This window comes from Cervus elaphus, chromosome 9, assembly GCF_910594005.1.
Source record: "Cervus elaphus chromosome 9, mCerEla1.1, whole genome shotgun sequence".
Lineage (NCBI taxonomy): Eukaryota > Metazoa > Chordata > Mammalia > Artiodactyla > Cervidae > Cervus > Cervus elaphus.
Window position 1 is genome coordinate 104,762,195 of NC_057823.1, and position 15,264 is coordinate 104,777,458.

A 15,264-nucleotide genomic window follows, 5' to 3' on the forward strand; every position below is an offset into this window, starting at 1 on the left:
CATGTATAAAATACTACATTTTTGTGAAAATTGAAAAACAAAATGCATATCATATTTACCTGTACACGCATAAAGGAACTGCTGATAATTGGCTGTCCGTGGGACAGAGGTGATACCTGGGTAGATAGAGAATAGGGATATGGAAGGCTTTTTCTCTATATAACTTACACTCAATATATTTTAAAAAGTTTTGGCCAGGTAAAAATTTTATCTAGTAAAATTATTAAATTTTTAAAAATATAAATTTTAATGCTGAATATTGTGTGAATATCCCTGAAATTCAGCTTTCTATTAAGTCTAAGTCATAAATCTAGAGTTATGTCTTTGTTTTTACATATTCATGCAACAGCTCCAATTCTGTGTTTATTTCCGCATTGTTCTCATCTAGCTTAAATTGTAGATATCTCATATTATACATCTATCCAAATGGTTTATATTTAGCATGATGCATGCAATTTGAGTTCGTATTGATTAGGGAATCTTTTTTTAAAATGTTTTAAAACAGTTAAAAAAGCTTTAATCAAAACCAATTTATTTTAATGTGAAAAATGCACCATTTAAGTCACCAAATTTACATTCCTCCCACTCTCCTCTCTCGCCCCACCAAAAAAAAAGAAAGAAAGGAAAAACACATAATATAGGGAATCCATTGAAAAGTCTGCTCCAACCAAGCCCCTTCTCTGCTTACCACCTCCACTACCATCATACACACCCATTTGGAAGTGAAACCACAGGGTGGGGTGTTAAAACTTATTCTTATTGGTGATGCCTTCTCAGACAGGAAACAAAATTGAAATATCAAGAAATTGTCCAAAAATACTAGTTGAAACTTCTATGTTTGATACATGAAGAATATTTATAGTTTCGATACCACGTTGAAATTAGGATTAGATGTATCATTGATATCAGCAATCAGTAATTTAGTAGCATCCCTCGACTCCGTTGGTGACTAATTGGTGTGTGCTGATATGACCCTGACATGAGGCCAAGGCTCCATGGAGAAGGAAGAAGGCATGGGCCCAGCTTCCATTGTCCCCACCAAGTCACTAGCCATCTTGGACCCTAGACTGGACCAGCCATCTTCTAGATACCTCCAAGTGAACCAGAGCAGTGCAGTGCGGGGCAGAAGAATTGTCCAAACAAGTCCTACCCAGGTTACTGACCCTGCACATTTTGAGGTATAATAAAATCACTTGCTATTTTAAGACACTGAGTTTTGGGATAGTTTGTTATGTAGTATTATACCGCTGGTACAATGAATATAGGAAGCACTATTAACTGAATTGGAGATATATTTGATATATTTTTAAATAAAAAAATGTTGAAATAGTTTTCACTTTCCATTTTGAAACCAGCAAAAAGCCCTCTCCTAACAAAGTGCTGTTTAACTAAGATCAATTTTCATCTCCCTTTGAGTCTTTTGTGGCTATTCAACCTCCACACAATTAGGCTACTGTGTCTCATATCAATTAAATGTGTATTTTTATAATTCAAAGAAAACTAAACAGTTTGAAAATTGAGAGACTATTTTCCCAGTGTTTGACTAGTTATTCACATCATGACAGTGTCAAAGATTCACAGTGAGCATGTTTTATTAAATATTAATTCCTGCCACCTCAACAATAATAATAATTTTTCAATTAGTCTAGTTCCTTTTCATTTTTCAGCCTATAAATCCAATATCCCTAAGACTGAAGATTTGGCAAGCCCCCGGCAGCCTGACGAGGCCCCTTTAATAACGTCTGCTTGCTAAGAACAGCACTGCTGACGTGGGCCTGCCTGGAAAAGCCATGCTGAATATTAACTTGCCATCTCAGTCCAGGGATGTGACCGAGACTCTGAGCTACATCGCTTTAGGCCTGCTGGCAAGAGAAAACCTGTTTAATTACCTGCCCCAGCTGTACTTACTAAGTGGAATGATTATTAAATCTGTCTCTCTATTTCACAGTTTCGGCATACAATTCAAATATATGCCAAGAGAAATGGGGGACATAGCTCCTACAGGAGTAGACAGCTCTAAAACCCTCATCGCGACAGGTGTCTTGAGAATTGTTGCCCAGAGCTCAGCCAAACCTCTGTTCTCTGATATGAAATTGGAAGATTCTTAGTTGCTCTGCCAACTTTGTAACCGAATGTAACCTTTCATCATTTATCCGTGTTGTCGTCCAGTTCATGCACAAAGGAAGAGGATGCTTGGCCTTTTCCTTCTTTACTCTCTGGAGGATAATTTGAGTCATTTCCTCTGAAGTCCAAAGGCGTGGTAAAGCCACAAACTTGTGCTGATCCACTTAGTAAATTCTTTCTGTCTGTTTCTCTGAGTTCACTGCTATCCTACTGTTAATGACAGATAACACATATCCTCAGAGAACCCTAAGTGACCCACTGTCGTTAGAATTCCTGCTGTATCATAAAAAGTGATGCAACCTTTATCCATGTTCATAACAACCTTGCACCTGTCCATAGCCTCTGCACACTCCTCGGACACAAGCCCCAAAATTTGCTAAGTACAGTCGACCTTTCGCTCACATTTTTCTAAAAGCATTTCTCCATTCATAAAAGCCTTTTGTTGTCTAATTTCATAACCTGTATCTCTTTTTGATATCACGTATCTATTTTATAAATCACTGGTAGATTAAATCTCCTTTCTTGCCTGGAGACCTTAATATTGTGTCTGTTAAATTCTGCTGCTGCAAGTAAAGTAGCTTGTACATTTACTCAACTTGTATCAATGACTAGGTATCTCAACCTAAGCGCCGGTTTAAATAGTTCAGGTAACCTCCTGTAGCACTTAGTAATTAACATCCGTTCTGTTTTGCAGTTTTGTTTGGAATTTTGAGGCAGAAATTTATTTAACTGTGTGGCGGTTATTAGATGGAGTGGACATAGTAACCCATGAGAGCTGACTAGAAGAATGTTGTATTTCCTTCCAGTCAGAGTTTGATATGACAGTGTCAAATACAGCTCTGAACCATAAAGAGACGGACTTCACTGATAAGCATTTGTGGGGTTAGTAGTGGGGAAACGGCACTCTTTCTCATTGCTCTACACCATGAGGTTTTCAGTACGAATAATGCATTATCATTTGGAATATCTACAAAACCCACGTGACCAGCCATGTGCTCCTGAGTAAATCATAGAGATTATGTCAGTATTTGATAAAATGTAAAAGTTCAAGTACATTCCTATACTCTCCTCTTCATCGTATGCTCTTTACTGAGAGGTTTATAACAGTGATTTTTGTCTAACTCTATGAAATGCGACAGAGCCTTCATGTAAGCTTTGGGCTCCAAACCATGCGACACAGAGGAGACTGTGATGGAAGAAAAACACTGTGAGCTTAGAGTTCATTCTGAGCTTGATTCTTAATTCTGTGATTCATTTTTTATGTTATCTGAGACTCATCATTTACCTTTTTCTCTTGTTAAATTATTTTCTTGTTTTTTGGCTGAGTCTCTGTGATAAATAAAAATTCTTGGGTCTCCTGTGCATAGGATAGTCACTATTGTCTGTCAGCCTGTCAACAAACTTGGTATTTTTATTTTGAGGGGGGTTGTATATTTCAAATTGAGAAATAATTGATGTAGAACACTATATTAGTTTCAGGACATAATACATACATGTATATTTAATAAATCCAGTAAACTTCCATCACCATACCTAGTCACAAATATTTTCCCTTGGAATGAGAATTTGTAAGATCTACTGTCTCCCAAGGACCTCATTTATTTTATAACTGGAAGTTTGTACCTTTTCATTTCACTTTTCTTAAGATCAGTTCTTCATCTGCAAAATAAAGGGTTTGTTTTAGACTAACCATTTGAATGTTCTCTTTCAAGTTTAAAATTCAAAAAGTCATTAAGTTTTTTGTGTTATTGGATGGTTATAAGGATGAAATTACTGAATTCTCTTAATATGCACGGGTTAATCACAGGCGCTGGCACAGAGCAAGTTATCACAGAGTGAGTGGCCAGAATGTTTCCATATGACCAAACCTAGCCTGTCTCATGCTGCATAACTTTACGCCAGAATAGGTCACCGTTCCTCTAGGTTTCACTGCAATTCACTGGTTGTCATCAATATTTGGTTCTTCTTTACCTCTGGGAATCCTGAAGAGTACATTTATCAGGCTTGTAAGTTGGATATGCTGCTAGTTCTGACCAAAGAAATACAAGCAGACAAAAGGTGTGTTACTTCGTGACTGAGTTAGGACGTGTTGCATACACTTCTCCAGACTGTCCTCCTCTGCTGCTGGTTCAAGACTCAGCTGTGAGTACAGAATGAACCCCCAAGAGCTGTGTGGAGCAGAGATTCCCCCAATCCAGGGTGCGAGCCACATGCTCGCAGGTAACATGCTGTTAAGCTAGATTAGGAAATGGTCAGCCACGCCAGTCCTCTTGCCTGGAGAGTCCCATGGACAGAGAGGCCTGCGGGCTACAGTCCCTGGGGTCACAGAGTCGGACACGACCGAGCAGATGCAGAGACAGCACCATTGCTGTTCGGTCTCTCAGTCAGGAAGCTGAAGTTGAACAGTTCTATGAAGATCTGCAAGACCTTCTGGACCTCACACCAAAAATAAAGATGTCCTTTCATCATAGGAGCCTGGAATGCAAAAGTAGGAAGTCAAGAGATACCTGGAGTAGCAGACAAGTTTGGCCTTGGAGTACAGAATGAAGCAGGGCAAAGGCTAACAGAGCTTTGCCAGGAGAACGCACTGGTCATAGCAAACACCCTCTTCCAACAACACAAGAGTCAACTCCCCACGTGGGCATCACCAGATGGCCAACACCAGACTCAGATTGACTATATTCTTGCAGAGCACAAGAGCCTACACTGAATAACATGCTGCGTGCCATTCGAATGTATTCACACACTTTCTGCCTTTTGCCATGACACTTAGATAGTTATCTATTTCCTGTCCCTCAAGCTCATCATTAAACCATAGCCCAATTTGGTTACAATCCATATAGTTACCACCTAAATCTCTTTCAGATATGCCCCTTGCTCTCAGTCCTACAGCGCCCCTGGTCCAACCTTTCAGCCTTTCTCCCTAGGTTACTGCTGTAGCCTCCTGACTGGATCTCTGCCTGCAGGTTACCTCGTGCAGATCTCTACCTTTGATTAAATGTGAAGTGTAAATCTTGCCTTCTCGGTCTCCTTTTAAAAATGTTTTTTAAATATCAGGAGTCACAGCCCAGCAGTGTGACAAACAAGTCTTTCCGATGACTTAATCCCTCCACCCCCTACCTTTCTTTGCCCGGAAAGCTAATGTTTAGTAAATACTGCGTTACCCGTAGCTCTGGGATGCACCCTGCTGTTGCACACCTTGCTGACATCTCTTACACTATTCTGTTTACTTAGAATGGCCTCCCCCTCATCCTGCAAGATTTGGTCGTAAACCTCGTCCTTGAAATCCCGGGATTTCTGTGCCTCATCCCACTGTGTTGCTACACTTACTCTGCGTATACTCCTAAGCCTGTTGTTATCCTATTACAATGAAACTGTTGGTGTCTTTTCTGCCGGCTCGATCCAGAGCCCCTCAAGGCAAGGCCATGCATGTCGTGTAACTTTCTCACCTACCTGCACAGCGCCTGCTGGTGCTTTGGAAACGTTGGTGGGACATTCCCAGCTGGAAGAGCCGCGGTTCTGCACGCCTCCAACTCCTATGCTGTCCTCTCTGATTCCGCGGTTGCTTGTCCCCCCGTCTGCCATCTCTGGGCCGCCTCACACAGCCACCCTGCAGACTGGCTTCTGTTTCAGTGTTTCTGATGAGACAGAAGTCATGCCAAGCTCTCTGCCCGTGGGCTGTCTAAACCTTACTCTTGTCACTTTCTCGTTGCAGAGCTAAACGTTGTTCCCCCTGCACCCCGCTCAGAGGAGGACTGTCACCAGGAACAAACCCATCCCTTGGGATTCCTGATGCAACCTTCTTTCTAACGTCACGCTTACTTTACCTGTGGTATGACACTTTTCATATCTAGCTGCAGCCCAACTCAGGCCCAGAGGACCATAGAACTATCTTTTGCTTTTCAAAGGGACTCATTCTCCTATAACAGAAACAAACATTTTGAGCATCCGCTTTTGCCCCTGCACTTTACAAAAGAGTTTAGCAGGTCTAAAAGATCTTTCCATTTTTTTTTTTTTTTTTGGGGGGGCGGGTAGGAGGAACAGTTAGAGAAAAAATGGCACTTCATATTGAAGTGGTAGGAGATGACACAGTGATATGGTTCAGAATAAAAGGAGTTTGAAGCAAAAAAAAAAAAAAAAAGAAACTAGTGCATAGAGAGGCTGACATCAGCTGCAATAGTGTATCTGCATTGTATCTTTTCAAATTAAGGTCTTTTTAATATGGACAATGCCCACTTTTTTTCAGGTACTTCATGCTGCAATTTTTACAAAGAGGAATTTTATAATTAATAAATTTTATGATTAAAGTGCATTAATAATTAATTTTATAGTCCTAGTTTATGTCACAGAAATTACTCCACTGATCGGCACTTTTATCTCTACTCAGAAGGGTCCAGCATGTTCTCGGTGATTGCTGAGTAGCATTGTTGATGATCAGTTAAGGTTCACATTTAGGGCTCCCCTGAAACTCTTTCAAGAAGCAAACCCATTCTTCATCTGCAGTTCATCAACATTTACTCAAAATAGAGAAATCCCAGGTTAACCTCACCCCGGCAATATCAGGAGATAGGAGAGCCCCGACCTCATGAGTGAGGGATGTGTGAGACTCGGGAGGGTTCCACAGGTTGTCGAATGCTCTGCTGTCAGCCTCCTGGAACTCCTTTAATAGTTTTGAACCAAAGGGCCACATTTTCACTGTGCATTGGGTTCCACAAATTATATAGTTGATCCTGGCTGAAGCAGTGGTCATGGGTTTCTCATGAGACCTTCCATAGAGATGCCGTTGATCATTTGCAAAGAATCTACAGCATATGAATCCAGGAGTGTATGTGTAAAGTCTGTTAATTCTTCCTTAACTAGATTCTTTGACCTTTCCAAAACTCTCAGGATATATATATAAGCTAGACAAAAAGAAAAAAATAAAATACACCTTCCGGAAAACATAGTTGGTCTCATCATCATGTGCATGCGTGTGTGCGTGCATCCTTAGTTGCTTCGGTTGTGTCTGACTCTTTGCGACCCCATGGACTGTAGCCCACCAGACTCCTGTGTTCATGGGATGCTCCAGGCAAGAATACTGGAGTGGGTTGCCATGCCCTCCTCCAGGGGGTCTTCCTGATCCAGGGATTGAACCTGAGTCTCTTATGTCTCCTGCACTGGCAGGCCGTTTCTTTAACTGGGAAGCCCTCTGGGAAGCCCCTTGTCATCACTTTCCATAACACATATTTAGCTTTGTGTGTTGGGAAGGAAAAATAATTTTCCTTTTACCCTTCTAGGTTCCTGGCTGAGACCTACCCCACCACCCCCCCCACCACCCGCCAACCACCACCATGTTATAAACATCAGATTAACCGGAGAAAAGCAAACAGAAGTTTAATAGCATGTATGCCAACTATATACATGGGGATACCCAGGAAAACTGACTAACTCCTAGAAATAACCCAAGCTTCTACCCTAGATACCATCTCCAGCGAAAGACATAAAATGGTGGGGGTGGGGAGAAAGGTTATCAGGCAAAGCACATAAACAAAGGTGCAGTTTTAGAAGGCTTGGGGTCCAACTCTTCTCCGTTGATAGGAATTCCTAGGGTTTCAGGATCTTCCTCTTCCTGGTCCTGGAAGAAGACATTTTTACAAATGGAGATTTCCCTTATAAATGCAAATATCTCTTAGAAAGACCTCTGGTTTTTGGAGTTTTTCCTATGCCTGCTGTTTCTTAAAAATTATGGGCCCAAAATAATCCTTGGGCTTCCCTGATGGCTCAGACGGGAAAGAATCTGCCTGCAATGCAGGAGACCAGGCTTCCATCCCTGGGTGCGGAAGGAAGGGCGTGGCAACCCACTCCAGTATTCTTGCCTGGAGGATTTTACGGACAGAGGAGTCTAGTGGACTACAGTCCATGGGGTCACAGAGAGTTGGACACAACTGAGTGTCCAACTCTTTCAGTTTTCAAAATAATCCTGATGTCAAGGAGACATATGGAGTTGGGGGGAGGGGGAGGGAATTATGATATTATCAGATTTGGTTAGGAAATTTGAAAAGGTAATTTCTGAGCTCAAAGACCCCTGTGTGAAAAACCTATAGAGGAAAGAGTAAACAGTTATCTTGTCCACAGTTAATCTGCTCCTCTTCCTTTGTGACCTAAATTGGAAGAAGTGTGATGAAAACTTTAGTTACCATATCAGTATAAAATTAAGCTATTTTCCTTATAGTTCATCAGACTGCAGCCCAGTTAAGAATTGTTGCATTGTGAAGAGCCGTACTTTGCTCACAATTAATTCACTGAGCCTTCCTTTTAGTAGCCTTGATCAGAACAATTTCATTTGTTATTCATTCTGATTTACATAAATACTTCACAGCATTTTACTATTAAAGGACACTTAAAATGAAGGACAACATTTATTTCTCTCCTCTTGTATGCAGTTCTTTATTTCATGTTTTATTTGAAGAGGGTTGTTATGATCAGCAGACAGGAGCTAGTGAAAACATAATTTAAAGTCTTAAATGGTGATCATTTCCAGTCTTTTAAAAACTGCTAGCATTAATTGATTTGTCTCCAGTGTGAATTGAACGGTTATGTCTGAAGAGAAAGAAATGTCCTCTGATCTTTCATACTCTGAGGATCTAAGCATAATTAATAATTTGCTTTAAAAAATGATATTACTAACCCATCCATTCATTCATATAGTCACTTGCTCAGAAAGTACTAGTTAGATATCTGCTGTGTGCAGAGCATTACCATTAGGCATAGGGGAAATAAAGATGGAAAAAAACAAAAAATGCAACGTGATCTATAAGCCAGAAAATCAAGTCTGGTGGAAGGAATAGCATATAATAAAATAATCATAAACATAAATGCAAACAGCATCTGTGTTAAGAATATGAAAAAGAGGTACCCAGAGTGAAGAAACATACGCAGGAAGTCAGATGGGTTTGAAGGCAACATACATAAGTAAAAATCTAAAAAATAAGTAGTATATAAAGAGCAACTACATTTATTTACATCAGAAAAAGCATTTAGAAAATATCTTTTAAAAGACAATATTATCTCCAATTGTAATCAAAACTAAGATGTACCTAGGAATGTTTCTTTAAAAAACATGTGCAAGAAATTTATGGAGAAAATTAAACAATGAATTTAAATACACAAAATAAAAATTTTAAAATGTCCATGAACTAAAAACCCCATGTCAAGATTAGATAAATTTTCCAGAAATTAATCTCTAAATTCAACATAATTTTCATCAAAATTCAAATAGAGGTTTTGTTGAACTTTATAGCCTAACTCAAAAATGTGTATGAAAGAAAAAAGGGCCAAAAAGAGCAAAAACATTATTGAGTAAGAAGAAAACTTACTCCACCAAATATCAAAATTCATTTTATATAAAAAGTTCTAACATGTTGAGTATTGATACAGGAATAAATTTTTAATAGATCAAGCATAAAATTCATGGTATGGGACAGATTTGATATTGTAAATCAATAAGAAAAATTATAAACTACTTAATAGATGATACTTACACACTTGTTTGTTTATGATTGTAAAAATATATCCCTGTTTTGCATAATACATGAACATAAATTTTAGGTTTAAATACAATGTTAAAGCATGATTATGGAAAACACTAGAAATTTGACAATATATAAGAGCATGTTCTTATAACCTTAGGGTAAAGAGACACTTCTGGAGAAGAGACAGGAAAAGCAATCTGTAGATGAAAAACTAGTAAATTCAGTTGTACTAAAATTTAAATTTTTTGTTCAACAAAATATATCATAAAGTAAGCTAAAAGTGACATATAGGGAGAAGTTATTTGAAACCTATGTAATGACTATATTTTAATATCTAGATGTAAAGCATTTTTATAAATTAATATGAAAAAGAAAAATAACCCCATGTAATTTTGGGTAAAACAGGTGAATAAGCAAGATCTAAAAAAATTAAATTAGCCAATAAAAATATGAAAATACTTAATCTTGTTTATTATCAGGGAAATGGAAATAAAAAAATATGGCATGTGTTGATATGACCAAGTTTTGGAAAGCAAATAAAGAATCGTGAATCCCCATGTACTATAAGTGCAGGGTAAATTTGTAAATATACGTTAGAGAGCAATTTGACAGTATCTTGTAAAACTGACAGTGTTTAAGATCTCAGTCCAGCCATTGTATTCATAAGTGTATATCCTACTCTTACACTTAGGCATAAGTAAAATATGGAAAAATGTTCACTGAACCATTACATATATTATAAAATAGGAAGATAATGACAGGATGCATAATTAAATAATGAAATAATTATACAATAATATAAACCAATTAAAGTAAATAAGTCAACATAGATAAATCTACAAAAACATAATGTTCCTAAAGTAGCAGAAGTTATGTATGCCACGTGACTCATTCATTCATTTGCATTAAAAATGCAAATTATACACACATATATTCAAAAAATCCCTCCTTATCCAAGCTCTTGTTCTTCAAACATAGGAACTGATGAATTCAGGTAAATTTTCATATAAAACTTTCTCTGTTTAAACTCTTATTGCTTGCTATTTGAAATTTCAGAACCAAATAAATTGAGATAATTTGCTATTCTTTGTTCACTAACCTTCTATACAAATTCTCATTATCCAAGTTCAGATAAGAGCATGTAATTATATAGAAAGGGAGACTCATTGCCCTAAAATCGTTAATGGGAATACATTAGATTCAAAATAGTAGTTGATTTGAAGTTTAAAAGGAAGACAATGAAATAATAGCTATACAACTTACTTTCAATGATTCTACGAATATAACGCAGTGTTTTTAAACATTCAGAAACAAATTTGACAAAATATCTAATCCAGTAAGTAAATGTTTAAACAATAATATTTGCTTTATTGCTGTATGTATGTTTCCTAATGTTTAAAATAATTCCGAATGTGAAAACTGTAAAGAAATTGTTAGGAGGAGAGGTGAGCTAAGAATGTTCCAGATGGAGCAGCACATGCAAGGCCTTGTGACTGGGTGGTCCACAGTAGCCAGAGGGACCGCGGCAGGCAGGGATTCCCAAAAGGATTATGCAGGGCTTCCAGGGCCCCCTGGGATCTGGGGGCTTCATTCTAAGAGCAAAAGAGGAGGTAGAAGAGAATCTCAGATATGTGTATATGGGGCTTAGGGGTGGTAATCAGATGGATATTTTTAAAAGTTTAATTCAGTTACCTAAGATATGAAGATGATACTACCCTAAAGGCAGAAAGTGAAGCAGTCCTAAACAGCCTCATGTGAGGGTGAAAGGGGAGAGTGGAAAAGTTGGCTTAAAACTCAAAAACCTAAGATCATGGAATCCAGTCCCATCACTTCATGGCAAAGAGACAGGGAAATGGTAACGGACTTTATTTTCTTGGGCTCCGAAATCACTGCAATGACTGCAGTCCTGAAATTAAAAGACACTTTCTCCTTGAAAGGAAAGCTTTGACAAATCTAGATAACCTATTAAAAAGCACAGACATAACTTTGCCAGCAAAGGTCCGTATAGTCAAACCAATGGTTCTTCCATTAGTCATGTAATGGACCCTAAAGACAGCTGATCACCAAAGAAATGATGCTTTCAAACTGTGGTGCTGGAGAAGACGTGAGAGTCCCTTGGACTGCAAGGAGAGCCAACCAGTCCATCCTAAAGGAGATCAGTCCTGGGTGTTCATTGGAAGAGCTGATGCTGAAGCTGAAACTCCAATGTGTTGGCCACCTGATGCGAAGAACTGACTCATTAGAAACGACCCTGATGCTGGGAAAGATTGAGGGCAGGAGGAGAAGGGAATGACAGAGGATGAGATGGTTGGATGGCATCACCGATTCAATGGACGTGGGTTTGAGTAAACTCCGGGAGTTGATGAGGGACTGCAGTTCATGGGGTTGCAAAGAGTCGGACACGACTGAGCGATTGACCTGAACTGAACTGGTGGGTGTGGGTGGGCATTTGGAAGACATTGTAGTTCTCCAGGTAATTAAGGAAAATGGTAAAAAATATAACAACTTTAGCAGAAAAAACAACAAACTGTATGTGATGTAGATGTAAATCTTGCCACACAAATAGGCTCCTTGGAAGATGGAGAGATGTATGCAAAAATAAATGGGTCTGATCCATAGAGTTGATGCTTCCTGCATCTTAAATTGGAAATTATTTCCAAGAATAACATCTGGAACCCATTTTCAATTCCTAAATCCCAAAGAAAAGGTGATAGTTTAGGGTAGTATCTCCACATACAGGATTTAAATCAGACGGTATCACTTGATAGTTATTACACTGTTTTATGTAGATCTCCACAGACCCTAAAATACATTTTTAAGGATCAGATTTTTACAGGGATTGGATCTCATCATTGGAATCTCAGTCTAAATAGCACCTTAAACTTTAAGCTTATATGGTGATATATGTCAATCATTTCTCAATGATAGTGTTAGTCGCTCAGTTGAGTCCTATTCTTTGCGACTCCATGAACTGTATAGCCCATCAGGCTCCTCTGTCCTTGGGATTTTCCAGGCAAGAGTGGGCTGGGTAGCCATTCCCTTCTCCAGAGGATCTTTCTGACCCAGGGATCAAACCTGGGTCTGCTGCATTGCAGGCAGATTCTTTACCATCTGAGTCACCAGGGAAGCCCTTATTTCTCAATAGAACAGTGAAGAAAGAGGGTTTTTAACATATGACTTCCCCTAAGAGGTCTTATTTGATCACGTCCTACAACACATCAACTTGATAGCGGTTATGAAGTCATCACATGTATTTATCTTGTTGATTGCCTCTCGTAGAGCGTAAGTTCCATGAGAGCAGGGAAATTGGTTTTCAAATGTTCTGCCTCATCAGCTGGCACAGAGCAGGTCCTCAGTGATAGTCAAGTATCTGAGCATGTGATGTCATTGGCATAAGGGAAGAGAGTATGATGGAGGGAAAGTCTCTATGCCCCTATGCACTCAACTTTTGAGAAAAAAATAAAACAAAGAAAAAAAGTGCTAACTAATGCCTTTCAATACACTTATAGATTTTTTTTTCCCTCAAAAAGCATAGAGTCATTTTCAGAGATGTCAGCTTTATTATCCATTACACCTCGATGTGTACATTGGCATTCGGTATGGAAATTCCACATGCTTGTAGTCCATCTCATAAATTTCAGTGTCATGCTTTACAATTAATAAATATTTACTACCACCATTGTCTACTTCAGATGCTGAAGAGCATATTTAAGACTCCTCGGGAGACATAAATATTTCATGTTAAGCATTCTATGTGACAAGTACAAAATATAACAACAAAATTCAACGGGTGGAGCACATTTCACATAATCAATCATGTCCTAAGACAAGTGTTACAAATAAAATGGATGAGTTCAACAGTTCTGGGTCAAATATAATTGCCACCATGCACTTACATATTGATAGCAGTGAAGTGAATAGAAACATTAGGTATAAAACGTATTTTAGATAAATATAATAATGTATATGAAGATACAGTATTAAAATTATCATAAATGTATGTTGAGAAGCACTTTTTTTTTAAGTGGATTCAATCAAAATAGTATCTGAAGAGCAATAACACATACATTCATAAACTTTCTATTGAAAAATAAAAACCACAGTTGGCAGATTGCCCAATGTGTCTGTGAGAAGGGTCGATGCTGCAGTAACAAAGGTATCAGTAGTTTTCTGTATTGTCCGTGTGAGGTCTGTTTGGGTCCAGGCTACTTCCCAGGGCACCTCTCCGCCCTGCAGTGGCTCAGATATCCAGGGGCTTCTCACCCTGTGATTCTGACATCTCAGCTCAGGATGTCCACAACCAACACAGGAAGAAAAGGAAGACAGAGCTAATTGCTAAGAGGCTTTTCATTTCATTGCCCTGATAGTGGCACACATTATTTTAACACACATTTTATTGTCCAGGGCTGAGTATATGGTCTCACCTAACTTCAAGGATTTGGAAGCTATAATTTTTTGTGTGCCCAGGAAGAAGTGACAACCACACTTTGATTTGTTTTTAAGCTCTTAAAACTCTCCATACTTGGCATGATAACATATCACAGATCCATCACAGATTAAACCAAATAGATTTCTCATCTAAAAAAATATATTCTGTATAATCATGGTAAATTATCATTCAAAGAGTTTACAGAATACAGATGGCAAGAAACAGTCCTAACATCTAATTTGATGTATGATAGAATTTAGTTGGCAGATGTGAGAATTACTTTTCAAAAGAACATTTGGTCAGCATCAAATGTAACCAAATAAGCAGGCTTTTACTTTGTGGCACAACTGAATCAATCTTCCAACAAAAAATTTTAACATCACTCGCTAGAACCAAAAGCAAATTACCACTAAAATGTAGAAAACAATTGGGGCAAACAAAGATCTTGCAGCTCATAGACAGAATGCAAACTTGTCATCTCATTGTTGTAAGACACTAGAGACGAGGCATATCTCTGTTTTCAGCACAGTTCTTTGTCTGCTCCCGCCCCTCCCTCCCTCTCCTCTCACCAACGCAAGGATGGCTGTAACACTGGCTAGGACTAATGGTGATTCAGCGCCCGATGTCACCGGAACTTCCTAAGGAGCTTTATAAAATGAACGTCAGAACTGCCCACCCAGGGAACAAGTGAAAGAAGCGTTTATTAATCCATTGGCTCCTAGTCCCCATTGACGAAGTGTTGCACTGTGGAGGTTTAACTCTCCCACATTTCCAAGCAGTGCATGCAGAAAAGATCAAGGCTTTCCAGCTAGGTTCCTACACTGTGTGTTCAGAAAAGCCCCAGAGCAGGAAGTGAAAAGTGCAAGGAATGCACATAAGGCTAGGTGCAGTCAGGTTAACCTGTGCAAAGCATTGGCACAGAACCAGTGCAATGTGGCTGGAATGGCTGCTAAGGGCGAGAGCTATGAAGTCAGCACAAGAGCTCTTCAGAAGTTCACTACTCTCCAAGGGTTAAGGTGGCCATGGTGGGAGTGAATTCTTACTATGTAGTTACTCTGCCAATATTTCCTTCTCTTCCTCCAAGATGCATCAGGTTGAGCCTTCAACGTATCCTATAAATATATGGCCATGACAAAAAATACCACTTTAAGAAAATAAATGGCAATTACAAGAGATGTCTATGACATGCAGGTATTCTGA